The following is a 25,416-nucleotide window of genomic DNA, read 5'->3' as shown; positions in this document are numbered from 1 at the left end:
GTTGGTCAAAACACGTTGTAAACATGGTGACGATCAAAACTTTGCTAACACAATAGTTGTTTCAAATGAATGGTCATTAGTTCAGTTGGATGTGAACAATGCACTCCTACATGGAGAATTATTTAAAAAAGTCTATATGGATCTACCATTAGGGTATAAACCCCAACTTGAGACTCATAGGTGAAAATGGTGTGCAAGCTTCATAAATCTATCTACGAATTAAAATAAGTTTCGAGACAATGGTTTGTCAAGTTCTCGACCTTTTAAATTTCTCTGGAATTTCAACAGTCTAAAGCTAACTACTCCTTGTTTATCAAAGGCAAAGATGAATCCCTTCATAGCACTCCTCATATATGTAAATGACATTATTATTACATGTGCAAACACTACTCACATACAAGAACTAAAGAAAACTGTAAATAAAAAAGTTCCTCTTAAAAGACATGTGAGGCACCTAAAATTTTTCCTTGACCTTGAATTGAAAAGGAACTCTACTGGTCTTTTCTTATCACATAGACAATATATTATACCCTTTGCTTCATTGAAGATATAGGCTTTCTTGGTGCAAAATCAGTCAATGTCCCTATAGATCCTACACTGAAACTGAATACTTCTAAAAAAGAAGCTTTCCATGGTGCTACATTTTATCGAAGATTTGTTGGTCGATTGCTCTACCTAATCATATCATGGCCTGACATAACGTTTATTATACACAAATTAAGCGAACACATGGCCAAATCTACTTTAACTTGCATGAATGCATCAAATAATCTATTGAAGTATCTTAAAGGTTCTCCAAGTAAATGCATCATGCTTTCTAAAGTTAAAGATTTTTTCATTAAAGCCTTTGCTTATGCAGACTAGGGATCTTGTCCAAATACTCGTTGTTCCACCACTGGTTTCTGTGCTTTTCTTGGCAACTCTTTGATATCCTGAAAACAGAGAAACAACAAATAGTATTAAGATCCTCGACAGAAGAAGAGTATCGAGCCTTTTTTGTTGCCACATATGAAATCATCTGGCTTCGAAGCTTACTTATTGAACTAAAAATTGATGTACCATCCCCAACCATCATGTTCTGTGAGAATCAAGCTGCCATTTACATTGTTAAAAATCCCATGTTTCATGAAAGAACCAAACGCATAGAACTAGACTGTTATTTCGTTTAAGACAGAGTAATGGATGAGACCATCAAACTACTACTAGTTCAATCATCTAATCAACTAGCAGATGCGCGCTTTCACCAAACCTCTTCCAGCAAATTCTCTATTTCTGTTGATCACCAAGATGGGTATTTAAGGCATCTTCTCTGATCCCCATCTTAGGAGAAAGTATTGAACAATTACTTAGAAATTCAGTTTCTTTGTCAATTAATTAGTTGAACTAAATGTAACATATTGTTTACTTCTCACCGCTATGTAAATACCTCGTCCTTCAATAAAGAGTGAGAAAGTCATTTATTAATCCTTCTTCCCTTTTGATATCTTTTTTGTAAAGATCATTATCAATGTTCTTCCTGTGATCCGGATGATATGCATTTCTTTTATTTTCGAGGGTATTTCTAGATTGTAGTTGATGTCCTCTGGGAAAAAAAAAATCCGATACACACTTTGGTTAAGTTTTGAGGTGTATAAAGTTTATATAAAAGAATAATAATATCCCAACAAAGATATATATATTATATGCAGAGATTAGATGGTCTATTGATTCATAATTTTAGAGAAACACAGACATAGTCCCAAGTTTCTAAAAAGATGATCTTTATATTACAAAGAGCCATTTGATTTTGTTTGATAAACTTTTTTATTTTATTTTTATTGTTTTGTATTCATATGAGGAAAACAACAAGAGATGAATAGACGATTAAGTGATTTAAATGAAATGAATATATAATAATTTTGTAACGCGGTTTCAACTATTCAATTATTCATATTGTCCAAATTATCATTATTCTTGACTAAATCTTGGTTTGCATGTGAGTATTTGATTTTGTACTAAAGTATGTCACCTCTCTACTACACCTCATTGGCCCAAATTCAGATGCTTAAAAGATCTCTCTTTGTCCATTAGCGTCTTGGTTGGACTTATTATCTCTTTAATTTGTGCCCGTGTGTAGTGTGTATCACATATAAAACTTCCAAATGTCTTTACTATTATATACTATCATACTTAATTTTCAATAAATATGTCACATCTTCCATATTTCAGTACTTTGTCTATTGTGCTATGTTTGAATTTGATATCATATCATCAAATTAATTAACATATATTAAGGAATATAAAAGTTACGTAGGATCATATACTTTCAAAGCATATGAATAATGGTGAAATATATTTCACTTTTAAAGGTTTAGTTTAAAAACTAAATTTACGATATTTTGATAATTATTCCTTACCTGTTTTATGTTTTACATTCTCTAATAATATTCAAACTTTACGTGAAGATGACGATAAGATGATATGTCTTTTTCATATTTTAGAAAAAAATAATTAATAATTTTGTCTTCCACTCTTTTGTTTTCCTCATTCATAAAATTCAAATAAATTTTCACACCATGACGGTTAAAAAAGAAAAAAAGAAAAACATGATATCAGAGCTTTAATTTAAAAGAAAATCTTTTAAAATAAAAATAAAGGAAAAGATTTTGAGGGCCAGAGGGAAAGAAAGACAATAATGGGTGAGGCATGTGACATTTGATTATATATGATGAGATCTTTTTTTTCTGTCATATTGCTAACAAAACAAAACTATATAATAAAATAAACTTCATTTTCATGTTGATTTTCTAAGTATCTAATTGGGACAAAAGAAAAGAAAAGAAAAGAAAAGAAGAAGTATGGTTTTTTTTTAAATAAAAATAAAAATAAAAATGTTGAAAAAAGAAGAAGCAAAAGTGGGGTCCACACGGTTTTAATGATGATATGATGATGGTGAAAAGAATTGGGTGGTACATGGAACATAGCAAAGCTGGTGGAATTGACATTTGTTTTAGTTAATAATGACATGGTTTTGAAAATAAGGCTCTATCCACATGCCATGGCTGCTCTTATTATTATTGTTGTTGTTGTAATTATTATTATTATTATTTTAATATGCTTCCGAACCTAATTAAATTTGAATTTTTTTTTCCTTTTGATATATCGTTGAAAACTCAATTGTCACAACAACAGTATCTTATGGTTATTTATGATAAACCTAATGTTATGGCAATCTTTGTTTTGAAAAGGTTTATTATCGGTAGTGTTATAATAGTATGTATTCGGGGAAATGGTTATGATTAGTAATATTATGATAATATGTATATTTGGGAGAAAGATTATGATAGGTAGTGTTATGATAATATGAGTTTAGGGGAATGATTATGATAGGTAGTGTTATGATAATATTTGTTTGGAGGGAAGGATTATGATAGGTAGTTTTATGATAATATTTGTTTGGGGGAAGGACTATGATAATAATATTATGATAATATGCATTTGAGGAAAAGATTATGATACTAATGCTATGATAATATGCGTTAGGGGGGAGGATTCGATACTAGTGTTATGTTAATTTCTTTTTAATATAAAATAAACAATATTAATATATATATAATTCTAATAGATCATATTATTTTTTGTAAATATGTTTTGAATTATTTTTCATACATCCCCCGTTTATTTCATAATTTTGAGTTTTAAATCGTTATGTTACATCCTGTTTTTTTTTCCTTGCATCGTTCACACGTAACGTGTAACCCTATTAAAGCAATACAAATACAAATTTGAAGACGATATTCACGAAAGAACAATATTACTTGAAATATAGTTCACATAACATCAAAATTATAATATATATGAAAAGTAGAAAAACAATAAACAAAACAGATGAAGTAGCAGACATACAAGACAAACAAAGGAAATGGAGAAGTACTTAAGGATTTTCTTAGAGAATGACCATGCAGTAGTTGAACTTCAGCTCATCGGGTACGTTCAAAAATGCTTTCATGTCGTTGGTGTTGTGCATCAAGATATGCATGCAGCAATACTTGTCGATTCTAGTCAGTTCGAGGATGGCCTGTAACTGTCGAACGACCTCCTGTCGTGTTGCACTTGCATCTTGACGTTGTAAGATCGACCAGTCTACAATGTAGTAAAGCTAGTATTGGCGTACTGCATGGCATTGCGAATTATTTCCACAGTCTCTACCGACTGGTCGACCCGCTTCCTCTTTAACCCACTTAAAGCATTCCTACCATCACTTACTTGTCGAGTAGAGTGCCCATTATTTTGTCAGGCAACATGTCTAGTCCCTGAATGAACATACTAGGGATCTCCATATCGTTGCCATCGTCAGCGAGAAATCCTCTATACCCTTCAGGCACATTCGACCCGACATTGGCGAATGTCTCCACACGCCCTCTCATCGCACAATCTCTCCCAAAGATGTAGGAAAGTTCGTCGTAATGGGGAAATAATATGTTTAGTAGGCCCTTCACAATAGAATGACTCTATTCAAGTGTTGAGTTAACGTGTTAGTTTATTTTTTATTATAAACGAGCAAAGGGACAAGATAAGGAATAGCATACCTTCACCCAATCGTCGAACACATCCTTCTCTATAATAATGCACTTCAGTTCATCGTTCCATCTAAAACTACTGTAAAACGGGCCCTGCATCGCGGATATAGCATGGAACCTTCTCTTTAGCATTTTTATATGACTATCAATAGTCGTAGCAAGGATGTTACGACCTAGCATCTTCTAAGTCATCATTCTTGCTAGTTGACTATGGTACCCAGGTCTAAAGGTCCCGTTGTCGGACCTCCAGCCACTGTCGGAGACCAACTCCACTAGATACTTGACGAGGGTTACCTCCTCCTCTTTCATCCAAAAGTGCTTTAGGGCCCTTGAAGAACTTGCCATACTAAAAAAAGACGCAATCATATTAGTCAATGGAGTTTTGCTAGGAATAAACCATATAATAACATAATACTGTTTTTCCAGTGAACTGTCGGTGTGTTATCATTCATATCGTTGGTAAAAAAAATACATTTGCTAAATGAAACACTAGACCATATGGAAAAAAAGTAAATGGGGTATCATTAACAATTAAACCAAACGAAAACACTAAACTACTAATTTGACTAGCCATGCTATTGATTACGCAACTCCCAATCACTGAACATTTCTTCTGCAAGTTTGTCCCTCCATGACTCCATTTGTTCAAGGTCTCTATGCATTGTATATCGTCTCCTTCTGTTGTCTCGTAGGTCGAATCACCCTAATCTATGTCGTCCAGTATGTCAACAATCGTCATCTCTCAATTGATGAGGTTGTGCAGTAAACAACATGCTAATATCGTGTGACATTGGACTTGTACGGGGTAATACGACTTTCCTCGAAGGATTGGCCACCGATCCTTCAATAGACCAAAAGCTCTTTCAATTACATTATGTGCAGAATAATGTTTCATGCTGAAGAAATCTTTCGCTGTTGATGGTAGATTTCACACTCTACGCCACTTCTAAAAGTGTTATCTTTGCCCTCTGTATAGAGCCAGAAAATCCGTAGCATAGCATCGCATAGGTAGTATTACCCTGTGATGACATCGCACGATTTAAATATCGTAACTCAGGCGGAATGAAATATAGTTTACAAAAAAAAATGTGGACATACTTACCTTTCGGTACCTTCAGGCAATTTGGTCTTGAAATGGCATCTCGAATGATGCATGAGTCGGTAGTGGATCCTTCCCAGTTGGCTAATACAAACACAAAATATCCTTTGGTATCACATACTCCAAGGAAGTTCATGGCAACATTGCGCTTTCGTGTTCTATACCTCAACTGGTCACTTGCTGGAACATTCACCTTGATATAAGTGTCATCTAATGCACCAAGGTAATTATGCATTGTATAAAGACTGGTGAATCAGTCCATCACACATCTTGACGTTTGAGTACGTAGTTTGTTTAAAAAAGAACCTCAAACCACCTCCATCGTAGATATGTGCACCCATTTGTAACTGGTTATGGTTTTTAATAAACCGTCATGTAGTCGTAAGACTGCCAACAAGACTATGTTGAAGTGTCATGAAATTGTCTCATTAGAACACATGAACTCTCTTTGAATCACTCAATTCTTCACGTCGTGTGCTAATACGTGGAGGATCATTGTCATTATCTCCTCGACGTTGATTCCATCAACGCTAATCCAGCGATGGTCCTAAGTAGGTGGCATAGAATGGCGAAACATCTTCGGTCCATTCTCATACTCTGCCGACATACTAGGTTAGACTCATGAATCATGCGAAAATATGCTAGCTGTCTAATTCTATGCCTAGTGTCTTAAGGCACATGGGTTATCCTCTTGTTGTTGTTCTGTAACCACTCCAACATTAGTAGTAACTAATGAGGGTACATGAAACATTAGTAGTAACCACTCCAACATTAGTAGTAACTAACGTTGGAATGTTATAAACAAGGTAAGTAGGGACCTTAATTCGTGTTCATCCATTACAAATTCTATATTGATACCTTGTTCAAAGAAATGGTCCTTTAAGCATGCAACAAAGTTTTTCAAACAAAGCAAAGACATCTCATTTCAACACACAAATGAGGGTACATGAAACATGAATTTTTGTTGTGAAGTATCAGGTGTTATAGAAATAGCAGCGATACTATTGTGACTATGAATTTGTATTGCTTCAAAACTCATACAATGGAGTTATCACATACATGGGCATTAATAAAAGGGCTTTAATACATACAATGGAGTATTAGTTTTTCAGCAAAAGAAAAGGGCATTAATACATACAATGGAGTTATCACATCAAGGAATACATAAAATCCTTTGTTCTAAACACATACAACCTACAAAATGAAAAATGCCATATGGGGAGCCAACTAAGCACAATGGAGTTAGCGAATGAATCCTGAAAATATGAAGACGAAAAAAATGAAGTAAGTTATGTCGTACAACATAAATGCGTAAATAGGAAGGAAAACAAAAGTTTGGGAGACGTGGCATTTTCTTTACCGAAGTAGACACACGAGCATATACTAGGAAACTAAATGACGAACACAAGACTCATACAAAAAGGTAAAATAGGGGAATGGGGAAGCCTCAGAGGAACTAAGTTCGCTATCGTAGTCGAACTTCATTTTCATATGTATGGATGTTAGAAGAAGCAATGACAAATATGTATGGAAAAACAGGAAAGAAGTAGAAAAAGGGAAATTTCATAACAATCGAAAAAGGTCAAATTGCATTGAATGGAGGCAGTAGCAAATATGCAGAAAGATAGATGCCTTTGTAACATAAAAGTAGGAAAAAAGATTTTAGGATAAATATCACTAAAGGAAGAAAGAAAAAGGAAAAAAAGGACAATCAATTTCATTTAAAAAAAAAATGTATGTGTAAATGGATATGCAGAGCAACAGATGATAGTAAGTAAACTAAGAATGGTAAAAAGGAATAATGGTGGGCATACCAACAAAGTGAACCCGTGCAGAAATAAAGAACATGTAAGGATGCAGTTCAACAAATTTAGACCAACAATTTATAATGCGCGGAAGATAGCAATTAATGATGCATAGCTAAATTTTCATCAATAAAGAAGCAACAAGATAAAAAAAAATGGTCAAGACATCTAATCAGGCAACACGTATAAAGGGGAAAAGACAATCAAAGGTAGTACATCCAAGCAATACAACATAAGTGTGGAAAAACAATCCAATAGGGGTCAAAGGCCAAGAAGACTATGTTATGATATTACAAGAAGTTGAAAGAAGCAATGGCATATAGTGAACCAATTTTCCATGAGAGAAACTCAACATAGAGGTGAAATTGACTCCATTGAAGCCTAATAAAATTAACAAAGAGCATGAATATGAAAGAGAGCAATCTTTGCAAACACAAGATTCACATAACATTGGGAACAAAGTTGTATTCTATAAAAACATAGAAAATTAGACAAAAAATTGGTCAAATAATTGTTTTTTCCCTCGTTACTTTTGACACCACAGTATTTAAGACAAGAAATTGGAAAAATAGAAAAGGTTTCACATAATTAACAACAAAGATGAATTCACGGGCCAAGAGAGCATGAACATGTTATTAAAAAAATATGTATTACATAACAACACAAAAAATATGTAAATAACCAAATAGCAATGCATAGAAAATTATTTAGAAGGGGACCTCATCATCAGCTTATATCGAAATTGTACAAACTAGAGAGAAGACTGGTCACCCTGTCATGCTTTGCCATTACCCTACCGACTCACGTGTAGAAAATATTCTTTGAGGGCTAGATTAGTGTAGGTTCTGTCCATTGAAGGTCATTTCGATCCAAATGATAACTAGAAAGGTGAACGTCAGAGCGGTGTCATTACAACAAACCCATGCAACGAATGCAAGAAAGGAAGCAAAAAGTTTCGGAGGCAACATGTTTCATGCAACCATTCAACGAAACCCAAAAATAGAAAGGATAAACCACTTCGAAGATAGCATCGAAATGCAACCATCAACGAAAGGGTTTTTAGTTTTGAAGATCTGAGAATCAGACAACAGAAGAAGTTCGAAAACGAACATATACAAAATGACAGTCGATTGAGAGAGAAAAAATGGGAAAAACGTTGAAGTGGGTTTTTTTAGAAAAGAAGAGAACAAGGGAACAGGAAGGAAGACGACGATTTCACCATGGATTAAGGGAGGGACTTCAGACAAGTTACAACCAGCTAAAAGGGAGTTATGGAGAAGGGTAATGGGGGATTGAAAGCCGATTGAGTGGGATTAAGGTAAGAGTTGTGGGGGAAAGAAAATAGGGTAAGGCTTAATTCCCCTCTTATCATTACTCGAGGCCCAAACATACCCTAAGTCACTCAATTGGGGGTAACAACCTCACAATAGGTAATGCAACCTTCCTTTTAAAAATTAAAAAAAAAAACTTGAGGAAAAAAAAAAAAAAGAAGAAGAAGCTACAATAGCACATGCTAAAGAGTGCAACTACTAAACATATGCTTAAACTCAATTATAAGATGTGCAACTTCTAAAAGCTCGTATGAGAACCATTTTGCCTTTTGTTTTTAAAAATTTTAAGTTTATTTGCATGTCTTACGATGACTCGTATCTTTACTAAAAATAATGATTGAATTTTAGTACAATTTTAAAACACAAAAACTACTTTTTGAAAGCTAACTTTTTTTTACTTTTCAAACTTTGGTTTGATTTTTTAAATCATTGGTAGAATATATGCTAATAAATGAAGAAAGTTAAGGTGGAAGTTGTATTTACAAACTTAATTTTAAAAATAAAAAAAATAGTTATAAAAGCGAACCTAAGCTACTTTGACAATCATTTTTTATTAAAAAATGTTAATTATATTTTACTTCAAATTCTTACCCCGATTTGTATATTTAAGTCAAATGGTTAATTATTAGAAAAATTCTTAAAATAAAACTAAGCATTTAAGACCTAATTTTTCAAATTTTCAAATTTTGATTTAATAAAAAGCATTAATAATAAAAAACAATAAATTTAGAATAAAATTAATAGGTATAAGCTTAAATTTGATTGGGAAACAGAAATTTTCAATTTTCATAAAGGAGAGACTTGAGAAAGAAAATGAGATATTTGCAAGAGTAACAAAATTGGTTAACAATGTTGAGAATTTAGCAAAACACGGGTAGCATAAGATTTTTAGCAAAACATTGACAATTTTGCATCTATGACTTTCTAGTAACTTCAATTTTGAACGTAGATTTTGTCCCTGATTCTAGGTTCTTTCATGGTTTCCACGTACCGTACAATATATTTTAAATGGATCGGACATTGGCCAATGGTCGAATTAGGGACATGCGTGCGTGCGTGTACGTGTGTGTGTCACGATTGTTTAGATCATATCAAAGTAACATTTAAACGATCATGATATTTTGGAAGAGGAGCTATAAGAAAGAAAAAGAAGATGAATAAAAGTAGAAGAAATAAAATCTTGGAAGAAATTTTACTTTATTAACACAAAAGAAGATGAATGGAGGAGTTGAATTAACTTGAAATAAAAATAAAAATAGATGAAGAATTATCTGAAGAAATCTAGAAGAGAAGATGAATAAATCACAAAGAAGAAGAAAAAAGGAAAGTGATGAATCGTCTGCAATATCGAGGACAAATTTGGTGTTTATGAAAAATTTCTTTGACTTCATGAGCTTTTTGATTTTGTTACACGGATCGTAAATACTATTGTGTTTTGTTATATTTATGAAAAACAACCTTAACGAAATTGTTGATATCTTTTACTAGTTAGCTTTTCAAAAAATATAGTTTTAATAAGTTTTTGTTAGTATGTAATTTTAATAAAATTTCAAAATATTGTTAGTTGTCTTATTCGTTTTTATTATTTTGAAATATGGTTCTAACTATTTATGTTTTTTTTAAAGAAGATCAACAAACAATTGTATTAGTTATTTTGTCACATCGACAAGAGAAATTAGATGCATATCTAATTCTCACTTATCAGAGTTATTGTTTCTTTTGTTGCTGGTTTCTTTAAACTAGTTTTTCTATCGGCCCTTAGCCTTTCACTAACCCTGTTCTTCCTTCACTTTCTTTTTTTCACATCCTTAAAATTTTTTCAATTTATTAGATAAATAATCATTTATAAATATTAAATATTATTAATTATGTTACAGTTTCTAGTTCCTATAAAATAGGAAAATTCTTTTAATATTCCTTAATCTATTATAAATGAATAATTATTCTAAAATCATATCCTCTATATATAGGATAATATCCTTCATTTACAACAATAATAAACAATTAAAAAGTTCAAAAAGGACTATTTAAATTTAATGCTACATCGCTGAGGAGAGCTTTGTTAGAGTATGATTTTTTCTTACCTATGAATAAATTGTGAAAATGGACGGAATCACTGGAGTGTGTGGTCACTTATGCATTTCACAATCAACAAGGATAATTAGAGAATTGGTTGTGTTATTTTTTTAGATTAAATTAGTTTTCGTTACATTGTAGATAGAATATCAATCTGTGAACATATTTTTGTTTCGAAGGAAGAAGAAAGAAGGAATTTGAACCCTAATTTTGTAGAAACCGATGAAAAATAGAGAGATAAAGTACTACTGTGCTTTTTTATGGTTTGTGAACGACGTCGTTAGCCATTGGTCTTTGCAAGAATTTAGGCTCTGGAGATGTATTTTTATGCATTGATGGAAGATTCACGTGGATCCTCAATAAAGATGAAGAAGACGGATCAGTTTGCGAGGGAATTTGGGGATTTTAGGGATTTTTGTGAAGTTTTAAGAATGCTTGAGTTTGTTTCTTGGGAAAAAATTTAAAATATTTTTTTGATTTTATTGGGGAAGTGTAATTTAATTACGAGCTATTTTGTGTTTTCACAATAATCTATACTATATATAAAAGGATGGAAGTGGAGAAATTTTCTAGCCTCATTTTATCCTTCATTATAACTTTATTTTTGTTTTGTTTTAGTAGTAATTTTGTCATTCACATAATTTTAATATTAATGGCAATTTTCCCATCAACAAGATAGAAGTTACAACTCCTCAACTTTTTATTTTCTTATTATAATTTTAATCAAAATTTTAAAATTTTCTCTTCAATTAATTATGTCATTTAAATTTATTCACATTTTTCTCCGTCCTTTTATCTTCTATCTCCCAACTATTCACATTCTCTTATCTCATATTAACTCATTCTTATATCTTTCAACCTTTCAAATTCTTCATTTTCAAATCTTTTGGTATAAATATCTCATTCTTTGTTTTTATTTTCACTCATGCTTACAAGTCACAACAAAATGTTATAAGTGAAGAAGAAAAACAAATCAAATTATGCTTTTCTATTCTCTTATTTATATATATTATATTTATTTATTTATTTATTTATTTTGTCTATTTTTTATATAGAAATATGCTTGCGTATATTTCTTCATTTATAGGTTTCTTTTTAGTACACAACATAAGTTGGGGAAACTTGAACTACCAACTTCGTGTTTGACATGTAGATATGTCTATGCTCTTTGTGTTTAAATTATGTAATATTGAGAATCTTTTTTAATGTAACATTGGGAATTTTGCTCATGTTTTTTTCTTCATTTAATTTTTTTATTAAAGCTATTATAAATTTTAAGATAGTATATTATGATATTTCTGTTTATGATTCATTTTCCACGCATTACAATGTGAATATAAAAAGGATATAAATATAAAAATATTGAAATGACTATTCTAATTTTATAAAGTTAATTTAAAACTATAATTTTTTTTGGATATGAGTTTCATGCACGCGTTATTTACTGGTTGTATTTAAAAGGTTGGATTTCATACTTGAGTATGAGCATAGACCTGTTTGTAACAATTTTTTTTTTCCATTCTCTCATTTTGGTCGTTTTGACCATTTAAATAAATTTTTTCAAGTAAACATTCAAATTTGTTATTCCTCAAAACACCCAAACAAAAAAATGGTTAACAGCAGGGTGGGTTGGGGGCCAAAATGGACTTTCTTTCATAGTTTGGACTTATGTGTGAAGAGACCGTAAGAGAAGGCCCATGATGGAGTTGGATGGGCTCAAAAGTTGGTTTTTAATACCAATGGTCTGTTCTGTTCAAACTTCTAGACAGCGATGACAAATTATAACCAAAATTTTTAATGATGATTAACGTAGAGATAAATACCCTTTTGGTCCATAAATCTTATACTTAGTTTGTATTGAGTTTCTATCTTTCAAAATCTAAACACTTTCACCTATCAAATTTCAATAATGTTCAATTTTAATCCTTAAAATAACATAATTGTTAATAATTCGACGAAAGGTTGACCAAGATGATGATTTGACTAATTTTAAACAAAAAAAAAAATATCGTTAACATGACTATTTTAATTTCATACGCCAAAATATTCTTTTAAAAAAAACAAATATAATTAAAGTAAAATATCTCAAAAGAAACTTCTGAATCCAAAAAGATGACTAATGGATATTAGTTTGAAAGTATTATTATTCAAAAATTTATACCCTTTAATTTGAAAATAATCTAAAACATTTATATAGAAAATTAAATCCATCAAAGTTTCTTCGCATAAAGCTAACCTAAAATCACAAATTAGAAGTTATATATATAGTCAACTCGAGGTTAGCTTAATTAGTATCTATATTCTGGATTCAAATCTTCTTACCTTAATGTTGTACTTAACGAGACTTTTTACATATATATTATTAAATAGATGATTATTATACTTAGCGTCCATTGTCATCTCGTATTCTATTTCTCCTTCAATACATTGTCATGTGCCTTGAAGAGGTATTTTGTGGATTTTGTTAGATACACATAGTTGAAATTTCAAAATAATAGAAAATAGTGGAGAATTTTCGAGAATTATTTATTTTTCTATTTTCTTAAATTTTTAATTGTTATAATAATATTCGATGTCCGTATTCTTGATGTGCCTCATTTGTACGACACAGGTAGATTATTAGAAAAAGATCATTCTTGGACTAAATTAGTGTAAATTGAAAAGTGATTCTACCTTCTTCACTACAAAATGGCATATCCCATTTGTTACAAAAATAATGAATCTCAACTATACTACCTCTTCTCCAACATGTGTCTCTTAGATTGTGTTTTACTTTTATTGTTTTTGTTTCTTAAAGAACATTTTGCAATTAAAATAGTCGTATAATTGATATATTTTAGTTTAAAATTAGTCCAATCATCATCATAACCACTCTTTCGTTAAGTAACTAACCTATATTATCTTAATGACTAAATTTGTGTAGAAATTTATATTCTAAAACTAGTAGTCTATAGTTTAAATTATACTTTATTCATAAAGTGGTTACTGAAGACTTATTAGTGAAAATAAAATGCTATGATTTTGAATTCAATAAACTAAAGTCTCGAGGCTATCAAGTGTAGACTTGAACTTTATGTAGAGATATAAACGTGGATCAAGTTCGAGTATATAGTCCAAACAATCTATAGTGTATGAATAAGGTTGGATACCTTATGATGGGGACACTATGGATGCGGTCTGCTTTGTAGTTAATACAAATGATATGATCCTTAATCATTCATGTAGAGACATGGAAGTAGGGGCATCATACGTAAAGAGTTTACATAAGACTAAAACCATGAAGTAGTCACTTTTAAGTTATAACACTATTGACTGTATAAAATTGACTATTTTGTTTATTGGTGACGTAGGTAACTTAATCTTAATCATGAGCTAACTATGAACTTTTGTTCATAGGGAATTATCCTTAAATCTACATAAGTGAGCGCAGCTCATCAATAGTAGCTCAATAAGCCTCTCATTTCAAGGGTAAAACCGAGTGGATGGCTAGGAACATAGGGTGTAAGACGAAATTCACTCCTACCTGCTTTATGGTTAGTAGATATGTTGTGCTCTTAAGCACTAAATTCAAGTCTTGAATAAGGGACCCCACCCTCTCATTGGCCCGAGAGGGATTCAATTTATAGGTTGGACCTTAAACCAACTGTTCAATAATTGATTAGTGAGACTTAAGGAGCAAGGTGTAGTCTTGGGGGTAAAGCGGTATTTACCTAGTTCAGGTTACCAACAACCTGTGAAGGATTAAATTACTGATAATGGTTATATCAGATGGACATAAATATATCTATAGTGAGGGGAGTGCAACTACATGATATGACTTTAGTGGAATGACCCATTAGTGAACAAATATTGATTAGCTTGGTCTAAAAGGGCTTACTCAATTAATCTCGGATCATTATAGCTCGTGATCTACGGGTCCATTAGGTTCTCCTACTAACTCATATGAAATCAACTTGGAATAATATGTTAGAACAATTCAAATTACGACAAATACATGTGATATAGTCGTCGGTTATCAGTTTGAGATAGAGCTTTATATTTAAATGTGATTTAAATATTAAAAAAATATGAATGTAGACTTATATTTGAAAGCTCAGAATTGATGGAAATGGTCAAAGTTGTAACAAGTTAAAATGTTGACTTTTGACTTTAAAAGATCAAACTTTGACCTGCTTTACATTCAAATATGATTAGAATTTCAAAAAAATCAATGTGAATACATTCTCGAGAGGTCGGAATTAGTCAAGACGGATAAAATGGTAAAAAGTCAAAATGTTGACTTTTGACTTTGATTTAAATGGTCAAATGACCATATATTGTCCTTAGACTAAAATTAGTGGAAAAATCCAACATTTTGTAAACTAATTAGATTATAAATAGGTTTCTTTTTCAAATTAAGTAAACACTTTTGCAACTTTTTGTACTTTTTAATTACAAAAGTAACTTGAAAAACTATTTCTCTCCCAAATCTCAAACTCTAAACTCCACCTCCATTTTTCTATCTCTCTCTCTTATTTTCCTTCACCTATCGTGTCTCATAACCAAGTTCTAAATCTGGAGAATAGTGGATCATCGCTAGTGGTGATCCCACGTCACACCATCTTCTGAACTACCTACAAGCTTAGCCCGAAAGACGACGTCAAGACGACTGACATTGCTCTCCTCTAACAACATCTGTCGGCTCTACTAAACACTTGAACCTGATAAACATGCTAATCTTGTATATGTAAACCCTTTATTTTATTAATTTATTTAATATCTCCTAAATGGTGAAAAAAAAGTTGGAGTATTTTTATACTCTTTTAAGGTTGAGTTAATTGAAAAGAAAATTTAGAACTATTTTTAGGTGGGTTTAAAACTTAATTTTTGTATTAGATGTTGAAAAGAATGAAGAAGAGCAAAAAGTAAGTTTAAATTGAAGTGAAGGACATTTTGGTCATTTTATTATTGTTAAGGTTAAAAAAAAGGAAAAGAAGAAAATTTCTTCTTCTCTCCAAGGAATCGTGAGACCTCCCCCCCTCTCGAACGTTCTCCTACTCACCATCTCTCTCTAGCACGTTGACCACACCTCTTTTTCTCTCCTCTAGCCAATGTCGCCATCAGCCACCCTTGCAGCGTTTGACTCACCAGACGATGGTTACACGTTAATGTAACCTAGTCGATGGCGGCATCTTGCATCCTCCTCTTCATGCGTCAGCCACGATGCCTTCAATCACGGTATGGCTTGCCGATGCCATATCAACTACCATCGTACTGCTCATCTAGTCAAACAACAACCACCCATGTCGAACCCTTCATAGGTCACACAAATTTGAAGTCTTTGGGCATCGATTGAAGTCGTTCTATCTGAGTCCCTCCAAGGATTTCATTACCAATCGAGTTGTCTAGCACCTAACTATCGTTCACCATCATTTTACAATCCAAATCACTGCGAACTTCGTTCTTTTCTAGCTTCGATCCTTATCGTCAGATCTAAGTTTTTGGGTAAATCTTCATTATTTTAGTTGGATTTCTTGATAAGTTTCAATTACCCATTAAGAACGAGGTGTGGCAGTATATAAGCTATTTTACATTCAACACATGACAGCGGAATCTAGACCAATCATAGACAAACATGAAGTGGAGCCCTGAAAAACTAATTTAGCAAGTAAACCTGATGGAGACACCTTAATAAAAAACATAAACAACAAAGGTTTAACAATCGCAACACCTCGAGCTTATACAAACTGTAAAGGATCTATATCTTACAAAGACATAAACAACATAACAAAACAGACTCTATGTACAACTTAAACCATGTACTGGCAATCGATATAGGAGCTTATCAAGCACTGAAACCTCGATCTCTACCCTGGAAAGTGGAAAAACATTTTGGAAGGGTAAGCTAAAAAGCTTAGTGAGTGACTCAGTTTAAAACTGTAAATTTAAAGATCAGAACACGTGAAAACTTTACACATATAAATATATTTAATCAAGCCATAAATATAAACGTATAATAATAATAATAACAACTTTCTCGAATACTTAGCGTGTACGTCACTGAAATCTAGCAAGACATATCAAGTATATCAAAATATATTAACTAATATGAAAAATCTACGTTGTGCAGGGCACGCCCAGTACAACCAACGTTTACTAGCTCTAAGATGTAGTGTGGCTCGCCCAGCACTCTCATCATCTTTATCGCAGTGGGGCTCACACAGCACTCACGACAACATCGTTGTTACGGAGTACACTCAACGTCAACAACATAATCTAACATGTGTGCACACGGTACCATATAAACTCGGGCTCAATATCTCCGTCATGTAGTTAACAAAAATCTCAAGATGTCATATGAAAACATTAAAACATACTTGCTATCTTTCTTTTCCGTAAAGCTCAAGCTTACTTAGATTGTTTATGGAAAACAGAATATCTAAAACAATACTTGCTTAAAATGATCTCGTTTCAACTACTCTTCAGAAAAACAATAATAACATGCTCATATATAAATTTCATCATAAAACCTAAGCTTGAAACTTATGCTTGAAACCATTCATGGAAATCACGGGTTATTCAGAAAATTAGATTCAAACATAGCAAGACAATCATAGATAATAATTTAGAATTTATTTTTGAAATCTGTTTGTCACTAACAGTCTTAGGCTAGTTCCTTAAAATCCTTTTGTTTTGTTTCTTTCAATTTTGAATATTGAGGGCATAATAACTTATTTTAAAATTAATATTACATTCTAAATGTCACAAAATATCGATGAGATCGTTGAAATTGATGGATCAAGAAGTGAGGGATCATGGTCGGACAATAATGAAGCTTTATTTGTAGACTTAATAGATGAAGAGGTTGCAAAAGGCAATCGACCAACAACAACATTTACAAAGAATAGTTGGAATTATATGAGAAGCCAATTAAATGCTAGTACATGATATTACTATTCTCATGATCAATTGGAAAACAAGTTCAATAAATTAATACAAATCTACAAAGAATTTAAAAAAATATTGAGTGATATGACAGGAAATTGTTGGGTTTCCATTATTAGGCAGTATTAATCTTAAAGATAAGCAAGGGAATGAACTTTTTAAGGTATTATACTTGCATCTTTTTTTTCTATTTCTAACCATCTATAGGTGAAGAAGAGAGCTAAAAAGTTTTCATTTTCTATAGGTGAATAAGTGAGCTAAAAGTTTAAGAAAAGTGGTTGCCCACATTATGAAAAGTTCGTAAGGATTTTTGGAGATACTACTGCAACCAATGTAAATACTTGTCTATCAACAAAACTTATTTCCGATTCTGAAGATGAAAATGAAAATGAAAATGATGTTGCAAATAATACAAACTTTCGTGTTTAAGAAAATGATAAAGAAAAAGGCAAAAAAACGAGTTCAAAGAAAGAAAGACGAGTTTGACAATTTCTTTTCTACATTCATCGATGTATATGCTGAGAATGCGAAGAGAAAAAAAAAAGAAATCCTTGGGAAAAGATGTCTTGGTTGTATATCTTGTAACGCCCCAACAATTTGGAATTTAATTTATTGTCTTAAGTGTAATTATGGGAACATTGGATGTAATTAAGGAAACTTGATCAATTATATTTTGATTTTTGTGATTAACTAAGTTTTGAGGAATATAATTATTTTATTTGGATGATAAAATATTGTTGTAAGTAAAGATGTTTGGTTAGTTGAGGAGAGAGATGTTATGATTTAATTGGGAAAAGAAAGAAAAATTAATTAAAAGGAGAGAAAAAGGGAAATTTGGTGAGATTTGGAGGAGGAGAGAGAAGGTTGAGTTGTTTGGAAATTCAATAAGGAAAAGAAAAGGGAAATTTAGTATTGGGTTATTTGGTGTTTAAATAAGACATAGGGACCCATGCACCATAAAAACTCATCATCTTTTTCAAGAAAAGAAAAGAGAAGGAAAGCTAACCCTAATATATTTTTTGGAAACCCTAGCCGCCGCCGCCTTTACTGTCGACCGCAGCTCGCCGCACCGCCGAGCTCCAGCCGTGACGCGCGGATCGCAGCCGCGTCTCCAAGCCGCCCGCTCAACTCCACCGCATCGTCTGCGCCAATCCAACGTCCGCCTGAGTTTTTCTGTCGCGTTCGAGTTGAGGTAAGAGAAGCCCGTGTCGCCAGCCGCACGCCGTTGTTTCCGTCGCACAGTCGAGCAGCGTCGTCTACCCCAGTCGAGTAGTCCCGAGCGAATCACACGCCACCCGCAACTACAACCGATCCGCGTTCCCGACCCGAACAGCTGTGTCGTGCCTTACCTCGACCCGTAACTCGACCCGCGCGCCCGTGTTTCTTCACCGCGTGAAGACCGATCCGACCTGCGCCCCTCTCCGTGAGCCGAACGTCAGTCGCGCCCGCGTCTGCAAATCGAGTCACGCGTCGCGCATGCATCGCTAGCCGAGCCGCACGACCAGCGTGAGCCGCACGCCCGCGTGAGCCGCGTGCGCCCCTGTCGAGCCGCGCCTCCTGCCGCAAGCTGAGCCGATTCCTGCTTTCTAGTCGAGTCGATTCGCCTGTCTTTGAGTCGTCAGCCTGCTCCGGTCCTTTGCACCTATTTTGGTAAGTTGAGTGGGTTTTTGGCACCCAGCAAGGACTTAAGATTTTCGAACCTAAATAAATTATTTGGATTAAACTAATTTATCTCTCTTAAAAAGGCAACTTGGACCAATTGACCTGTAGAGTGAAAGACTTCTCCAGTTAAGGATCGTCTCGTTGCAACCACGACCTCGGGACCCCGCGGCTTGGAAAGCGTGTTGTTCTTGCCGTTAGGACTCGTTGAGCAAATCTCCAGGTAAGAGATTTCTACTACTAGCTCTACGACTAGAATCACGAGACCGCATACCTTCTTAGTTATGCACATTGAGGACTAAACTATGTAGCGATATGTCAATTAATGAGGATATGATGTGATTTGATATGATGACATGGTATAACGTAACAACGTGGCTTGTTATGACTTTATATTTGGACATTGTGATGAGATGTGATATGATGATTAGCCGTGATATGATTACGTGATGATGCTATGATATATGTATACTGTGGTTAAGGTACATGTTAGCTTACCCTATTAGAGTCGTACCTGCATGGGTGTCCTTCGGGATCACAACCTATTTAGGACTGTGTAGTTCGACGGGACCGCCAGTCTAGCATTGATACAGATATAATTCGAGCGATTCAACGGGATCCTCGTAGCCCGATTATCTTAGCACTTCCTCCGGGTACGCTACAGACTAGATTGTCCTAGGTGTTCCTTCGGGTCACCGAAGACAAAATTTTGTTCCTACGGGATCACATGTTGCACGTGTTCAGGAACGTTCCAGTTCTTGGGTACCATTTTCAGGACTCTAATAGGAAGTTAACAGGCACCTAGTGGGACTAGTAGTGGGTCCCTTACTGAGTATTTTATACTCACTCTTTCCATTCATATTTTTTCGGGTAGGGGCAGAGGTAAGGGCAAGGGCAAACTGGCGAGCGACCAGAAGTGACCGTGGCGAGCCATAGGGATCTCTGCTTCCGCTTTACATCCGAGTTTAAACCTTGAGTGTTTGAGTTTTAGTTATTCTTAAATTGTCATTTCGTTTCTTTAAAATTAGATAGGGCCCGAGTTAGGATTTTAGTATTTGTTTACATTTCGCACATTACTTTTGATTTGGTTTTTAAATAAATAAAATTTTGAGGTTTTTTTCGTTTTAGCCAAACTTTATAACCTTATTTCTGTTATTTACATTTAGTAATGGCTTCGACTTAATATAAGGAGTTGGGTCGTTACATATCTAGTCAAGTTGATGAGAGCCAAACATCAGGCAAAAAAAAAAAAAAATGATCTCGATTAATACTTAATGGAATGTTTGAACATTTTAAATACAATGGAGGATGTCGATGGTGAGTCTTATTCCAAACTACTAAAACTCTTGTACGGAGATCTTGTTTGGAGAAAAGTATTTTTGCGAATGCCCGATTCAAGGAGGAGAGATTTCATAAATAGTCTCTAGATGTCACTTAGGGATATTTTAGGATTATGTCATTTATTTTTTAATATTAGCTCAAACATGGATTTTGTATGTTGACTTTATGGTTTTATATTGTTTTTGAACATGACTACGTTTTTTTTTTCTGATGAGATGGATTTGTATGTTTTTTGTGTTTGATTTAGGGATATACTAGTGAATTCAAATGGATTTAATTCAAGCCAATCATTTTGAGGATTCTCATTCTGACGATGATAATGATGCTATTTGCATCCTTTTCACTTTATTGTACATGAGCTTGCACAAGGTAAAATCTTCTAAATAACCATGTAGAACCTCTGCATTGAGAGGACATAACTATGTGATCGAGTTGTTAAAGAGAAATGATAGTAGATGTTTTGACTGTTTTAGGATGAAAAGAATTACATTCATAAGGTTTTGTGAAGATTTAAAATCCAAGACAAATCTACAAGCATCTACGTATCCACCACTCAAGAAAAAGTTGCTATATCCTTATTAATCATATCATATAATGAAAGCAATCGTATACCAGCAGAAAGATTTCAACATTCAGGTCATACTATTTCTCTAACTTTTAACCTTGTTTTGAGGAAGGTTTGCAAGCTTTGGACTAGAAATTATTAACCCACCCAATATTGATATTGTACCTATGGAGATCGTATCAAATTCTAAATATTATCCTTCCTTTAAGGTAACGCGTTAATGTTTTGAAATATTACCCTCTCTTGCACGGAGTTCATACTAATTCAAAATATATTTGTGTTTATGATTATCCTTTAGGATTGTATTGGTGCTATGATGGCACTCATGTTGCTACAAGTATTCTCCAAAATAAACAAACACCGTTTCGTAGAAGAAAAACTAACCAAACATAGGATTATGTTTGTCTATTCATTTGACATGTTATTCACACATGTCATATCTGGTTGGGAAGGATCGTCCAATGATTTTCACATACTTCTTGAATGTATCAAGGATCCCGAGAATAAATTTTCCGAGACTCAAGAGAGAATTCTTTTGTCTATTTTTTACTTGATCTAATTCAATGTTTCTAAGTTCTAATATGCAGTAATTCTAAGGTTGTTTTGTTCATCTTTCATAATAATGTCATTTGGATAGGGTTTCACCTAAATAGTATGTTTCAAATAAGGCTAAGTTTAAATAAATTTACAAATGCAGAGCACTATAAAGAAAAAAATACACAAATATACAACGCTATACAGACAAATATTCACATTCTAGTTTGTTACCTTTATTTCTTTTTCTTTCTTTATTTTTCGTTCTTTTGTCTTTGCTTTACACCTTATTGATTTGCTACACAATTCTTGTTGATTCTTGCTCACCATCTATTTGTAAAAAAGAAGACTAATATAAATTATATTCAATGAAATATATACAATCAGTATAGAAACAGACATGTTTGTATGTGAGATAAATCGTGATAGATATAGATTGATCGAAATAAATATAGATTAAGCCCTCTTTGTATGTGATATAGATCGTGCTAGATATATGTGGATGATGGAGATAGATCGAAATGAATATAGACTTAGACCTTTTCTTTTCTTGCTCACCATCTATTTGTAAAAAAGAAGACTAATATAAATTATATTCAATGAAATGTAAAAATCAGTATAGAAACAGAAATGTTTGTATGTGGGATAGATCGCGATAGATATGGATTGATCGAAATGAATATAGATTCAGACCTCTTTGTATGCGATATAGATCGTGGTAGATATATGTAGATGATGGAGATAGATTGAAATGAATATAGATTCAAACCTTTTTGTATGCAAGTCAAATCGTCGATCGCGACAGTTTTGTTGAAGTAGTTACCAGGATATAAACGATTGACGAGGAAGACGATTAACGAAAAAGTGTGAGCAAGTTCTTTCACCTTTTTATAGCCCCTTCATTGTGATTGCATTTTTGTAATTACGAGTTATTGGAGTTTCTATAATTGTTCGTTTATACTTATATAAACGATCGTTGAAATTTCTCTACACGATTGTGTATACTTAAACTTTTTTGTCATCTTTTACTGTTTATTACCTTATCGTTTATATATATGATTATTGTTCATATAACGTACAGAATCGTGTATGATTGTCGTTTATATTTTCAGACGTGATCAGAGCACATTTGAGATAATCGTTAAAGATAATCATTAAAGTATTTTGTTATTGTTTAGCGTTTATTGTTGATCGTTTATGTATTTGGTAATTTACAAGATCGTGTAACAATTGTATATTATTCTACACAATGCCGTCTAATAATCGTTTATTAACATTAGTCGCGCGCATGGAACGATTAGTCGTGCGTTTCTTGGGGTATTTTTGGTATTTCGCATTGTGGGCCTATGAGCTTTTTCCATTTATGAAATTGTTCTATAGAGTGTAAATAATTAACTTGCCGCTTTGTTTTATTATTAAAAAGACACCTCCATGTAATATGAGTTTTTAAAATTATTATACTATCTTTCCAACTTTTTTTGTCATATCATTTTGTAATTCAAACAAATATTAACCATTTAAACCTTTTTTCTACCAAAATATTAATAACACTTTATAATAAAAAAACTCACACAAAAATATCATTTTGTGACGTCTATTTTATTCCTTTTTATCGATTTTTTTTAAATAATGGATTTTTTAAAAGTAATGCCAAAAATAGGGTAGAAGGAAAAATATAGACAAAAATAGGATGGTTTGGGCGAAGTTGTGTACGGGGTACACGAACTTTGTTGGAAAGTCGTGGACCCTTCAATGAGCTGGCACGTAGACCTTACACCTTTTTCTTTTTTCATTATTATTATTATTATTATTATTATTATTATTATTATTATTATTATTATTATTATTATTATTATTTTATATATATATATATATATATATGTGTTAAATATTCAAATCTCCATATTCCAATTTCCAAAAATATTTTTTCTTATTAAATATCTTTCCAAATTCCAAATTCTAATCCCCAATTCTTTTTAAAAAGATATATATTAATAAAATATGTTATTAAAAAATATATTAAACAAATATTTACAATCTACCGATATTAACAAAATATCTAATTTTTTTATAATCAAAATGAAAAGAGTTATGGCAAGAATAATTCTATTATATATAAATTAGAATATCAAATTTTTTTTAGAATCAAAACATCTAATTCTACTTAACGAGAAGAATATCTAATTTTTCTTTTAGATTTAAAATGAAAAAAGTTATGGCAACAACTCATTTTGTTAATATCGGTAGATTGTAAATATTTGTTTAATATATTTTTTAATAGTATATTTTGTTAATATATATCTTTTTTAAAAAAATTGGAGATTGAAATTTGAAATTCGAAAAGATATTTTTGGAAATTGGAATACGGATATTTGAATATTTAATATATATATTAAATAATAATAAAAGAAAGGTATGGGGTTCACGTGCTAGTTCATTGAAGTCGTGGACCTCAAAGTCGTTTACCCCATACACCACTTCGCCCACCTATTTTTCTGAATATTTTTTTCCTACTTTATTTTTTACATTTTTTAAAAAAATATATTTATTTTTAAAAGAATCTTTTTTAACACTCTATACTCACATAAGTGTATTAATGTCTTTATAGAAGTCAATGTCTAATAAAAGTCTATAATTTTTATTGATTTTTATAAAAATTTTAGGGAAACTTTCCTATATATAAATATTTACGACCCGTGTAACAAAGGCCATAAAGTTAACCATTTTTTAAATATTCCAGTTTGCCCTTCCATCTTTTTCTCTACAATTTTTTAATCGTCTTCCTCTGTACTCTTCTTTTTTAGCTGCGATTTCATTCATTTCTTTTTTGTTTTTAGATTTGGGTAACCAAATCTATTTCTATCTATCGTCTTTCTTATTTTTTTTGTCTTTTTTACATGCGTGCATGTCTTTCTTATTTTGAAAAAATTCGTTAGATATTTAGATTAGGTAACCAAAACTAAAAGATTGTGTATAAAGAATATTAAAAAAATCGTTTATACCAAATTTTGAAAAAGAAAATCGTTTAAATTTGGGTAACCAAATCTAAACGATCGTGTAACCAAATCTAACAATCGTATACCAAATTTTGAAAAAAAACATCGTTTAGATTTGGGTAGCCAAATCTAAATGATCGTATAACAAATTAGTTAAATCTAAACGATCGTGTAACAAATCGCATTAGCAAATATATTACGCTCATTGTTGTCGAGACATTTTTGGTATTTTACACATTAGGATTGAGTCTCTAAGTTTTTTCCATTTTTGGAATTGTTCGTAAATGCTTTGCCGCTTTTATATATTTTTTGAAAAGATCCCAATATTTTAAACAATTTTCTGTATAGATTTTTTTAAGATCAAAGGAATTGGGTGTTAAATTTCTCTTAAATTCTTGTGTGAGGCGATGACTAAAAAAATTTAAGTGAAAATAGAAAACCTAAATTTCTTTTTTTATTATATTATCTTTTTCTAGAACTTGAAAGTTTTATTTAATACTAAATTCCTTTTCCAATTCTTCTTTGGG

This window comes from Cucumis melo, chromosome 12, assembly GCF_025177605.1.
Source record: "Cucumis melo cultivar AY chromosome 12, USDA_Cmelo_AY_1.0, whole genome shotgun sequence".
In the NCBI taxonomy this organism is placed as follows: Eukaryota; Viridiplantae; Streptophyta; class Magnoliopsida; order Cucurbitales; family Cucurbitaceae; genus Cucumis; species Cucumis melo.
Note: the sequence above shows the minus strand (reverse complement) of the source record.